This window comes from Elephantulus edwardii, unplaced genomic scaffold (genome assembly GCF_000299155.1).
Source record: "Elephantulus edwardii isolate Elephantulus edwardi_28Jun2011 unplaced genomic scaffold, EleEdw1.0 scaffold00028, whole genome shotgun sequence".
In the NCBI taxonomy this organism is placed as follows: domain Eukaryota; kingdom Metazoa; phylum Chordata; class Mammalia; order Macroscelidea; family Macroscelididae; genus Elephantulus; species Elephantulus edwardii.
Window position 1 is genome coordinate 3,466,795 of NW_006399778.1, and position 3,004 is coordinate 3,469,798.

Genomic DNA, 3,004 nt, shown 5'->3' on the forward strand with positions numbered 1-3,004 from the left:
ATTTACAGAGAATGCATAGCAAGTAATTGTGAAGACCATGGTCTTGTTTGGTAAAGTAGAGGTTGAGTAAAAAATAGGAAGATTCTCAACAGAGACACATTGGCCTAGTGACTGCAACAATGTGAAGTTGGCTTAGCACCTAAAGTCACTAGGAATCCAAACCTACACCACCGCACCTCCCACCACCACCACCATTCCACAAGCCTAGATGGCACAGATTCTGCCCTTAGATCCACCCAAGGAGCTAGAATGAATCCTCAGCATCACAGTCCTTCATGTCCTTTCTTAGTCACACCTCTATAATGACAGCATTGCTGGGAATCTGGCTCTCCAAAGCACAACACTGGACATGCTTGGCACTGAAGGCTGCCTATGACTCAGAAGACCCCAGAGCTTCCCACTCACCGACTGGCACAGGCGGGCCGCCTGCTTGTCACACAGTGTCACCCGGCCATGTAGGTAGAACATATCGCTGGACAAAAAGCGAGACAATTTGAAAGTCAGCATCACCTTCAGAGAAGCCCCGTTGGCCCTCAGACCATCAACTAGCCGGTTGTTGACCGGGCAGCTGTAGGAAGAGAAAAGTGTTTCAGGCTGGTTCAAAGCTCCAGACCCCGGGTCAGGATGAACGTCAGTCTCTCTTTCCTGTCCCCTCCCCAAATCTCTGCTTTTATTTGCCCTGTAGAGGGAGCTCTGGTGGCCTAGCTGTATGAACCTGCACTGCAATCTTAAAGGAATGTGGTTTGAATCAACCAACTGCTCAAGGGGAGAGAAGCGTAGACAATCTTCTCCCAAGTTACTGTCTCTGAAAACCTGCTGGAAGGTTAACTATGAGTCAGTTCTGACTTAACAGTACAAAACAATATTGACATTTGGAAAGGCCTTCCATTTTTTTAAACCCTCATTTACTCACTCACAAAATAGGAATGACAATGATACTGTACTTGCATTCATTCAAGTAACATTCACCCAGCACTTGGGAATTTCTCCATATGTTTATGCACCAGTGATTCATATATAGACAGAGTTCTTGGGAAGTTTACTGGTATTAGAAAAAGAGTTGAGAGAGAGAGGAGAAGAAGAAGTTGATCCTAAGTAACGAATAGGCCTTTATTGAGTAGACCTGAGAGGGAAGCCAGGTGACTGTGCACAGAAAAGATCAGAACAGCATGCAGGCAGACAAAACCAGTTTCCTTTTATAGGAGCTATTAAGACAATTTAGAGGGGAAGGTAGTTTGCTCAGGAATTTGGCACAGGGGTCTTGTCAGTATGTGATCAGGCCTGGGGCCTTATCAGGATCTGGTCATCATAGGCCTCCTCAAAGAATAGTCAGGCCTGGGGGTCCAGCTTGGGGGAATTCCTCCAATATGTACAAAATTAGCCAACACAAGTCACCTTCCAAGAGCTAGCCTGGCATTGGCAGGAGGTTGTCAGGGCTTGGTAAATCCTTACCTCTTGTTCACAAAGTGGTAGGTAGTCCTCGTAGCACTGGTTCTGGAGAGGTCAGGGCTGGCAAAGACCTCATTGACCACCAGGACAAATCGGTCTGGGTCACTGCTTGTGGCTCTGAAGACCACATAGAGAGGCATGCCAAGAGGAACTGTTCTGTTCTTGAGTGGAGACAAAAGCTGAGAATCTGTGAATACGGCCAAGCTAACAATGGTATCCCCAGTACCTGGCACATGGATGGTGCTATACCTGGAGAGAGAGACAGGAGTGAAATCCTCACCATGGACCACCCCCCCCAAAGAGAAGGCCACTCATTCACTTTCTGCATCCCACTCACAATGGACACTGGTAGCCCTAAAGAATAAGGGGGAAAGAGGGAGAGACCTACTAACCTTTGTTAAAATTAAGCGATCACCTCATAGGTTCCTAGTCCTAGGACCTTGAAGGCTACCTTGTCCTGTAGTAATTCATGTAAGCAACCTATAATGCCTTTCTTTATAGAACACCCATTTTCTTCACTGATACTTTGAGTGTCCATCTAAGAGGCAGCTATGTTTGGGAGGTAGGCACTGGAGACTAAATGGAGCAGGGCAGATCCAGAAGGTGTTGACACTTCTGTCTGGAATAGAGGGGGCAACAAGAATTCAAGAGGCTCTAAAGTGCATCCTAGGGCCCATTGGGAGAGGCAGCTGCTGGGTGAGTTCAGACTCACGGGAAGGAGACCACCCAGTGAGGGTGGGGCTGGCTGACGTTCACCAGCAGTGGGTATGCGCAGCTGAAGTTGAGCGAAGTTGAGCGTTGAGAAGTTGACATTGGAAGCCTGCAGAAGCGGCACCTCCAGAGAGTACAGGGCGTGGCTCCTGTTGGTCTAGGAAAAGCAGGGAGGGAGGCAGCCATCACCCTCAGGCTCACAAGGGAACCCAGTACCTCCTAGCCTCATTGGCTGCCAGTCTGAAGAAATCTGTTTCTTCTGCTGCTCTTGTTCATTTATAGAAAAAGCAGCATGACTAATGTTTTCTGAGGGTGAATTATATGCCAGGCACCATGGCTTAACCACAAAACCCTCTGAGGAGGCGTCTGTTATTAGTCTTATTTTACGGAAGCACAAACCGAGGCTTAGAAAGGTTAAAAGTATTGCCCAAAGCAAGCAACAAAGTCAGAATTAAAAAATCTCTTTGACGCTAGTGTCTGTGTTAAGACTCTGTGCCAATTTGCAAACATATTGTGTATTTTCTAGTTTCTTGAAAAAAGAAATAAAAGATTCACTGGGATGCCTGTTACAAACGCCAAGTCCTGCTTCCTATCCCCTGGATTCTGATATCCTTTGTACACACATAGTTTTTTCCAAAAGTTATTTTAGTTGGGTTTTTTTTTCCAGTTCAAGAAATTAATTTTTTTAAAGAATTCTTTATTTTTCATTTCAATGAACATCTACAGAGATTTTGGAATTCCATTCATTCATTGTTGCACCCTTCTCCCTCCCTCCCCCCACCCCGTTTTCTGCTCTCCTTGAAAAGCAAAACTCCCTCATTGGTACACCCCCCCGCCCCACACA

General features: G+C 46.3%; 1 pseudogene; it reads right to left on the bottom strand.

Annotated features, from left to right (window-relative positions):
* Window positions 1-3,004, bottom strand: part of LOC102859781 — a 28,069-nt pseudogene that overhangs the window by 16,839 nt on the left and 8,226 nt on the right.